Below are 436 nucleotides of genomic sequence, written 5' to 3' on the forward strand. Positions count from 1 at the left end.
GATGAATAGTGAAAAGATTCCAGAGGGAAGGATGTTCTGTAGAACAACTTGGCCTAGCAGGTTGGATACAATATGGATGGTGAGAGCAAGAGATACAAGTGGATTAAAGGTGTCTGACATATGGAACATCATCATCATCATCATCATTGTTTTAATGTCTGCTTTTCTGTGCTTGCATAGGTTGAATGGAATTTGGTAAGGCACATTTTATATAGCCAGATGACCTTCCTATAATCAATCCTCATCTGTTTCCAAGTGTGGTAACATTCCTTCATGGCCAAACATGTTTTTGCAGAATACTGGAAATGAATGATGCTACATATATGAGAATGACACCTACTTACTACTATCAAGTAATGTCAAGACAAAATACAGTTATATACATACAATCATATAAATGTCCCCTTTCCAATCGAGGGTTCTTTGTCGAGCAAAT

Source organism: Octopus bimaculoides, unplaced genomic scaffold (assembly GCF_001194135.2).
Source record: "Octopus bimaculoides isolate UCB-OBI-ISO-001 unplaced genomic scaffold, ASM119413v2 Scaffold_1752, whole genome shotgun sequence".
In the NCBI taxonomy this organism is placed as follows: domain Eukaryota; kingdom Metazoa; phylum Mollusca; class Cephalopoda; order Octopoda; family Octopodidae; genus Octopus; species Octopus bimaculoides.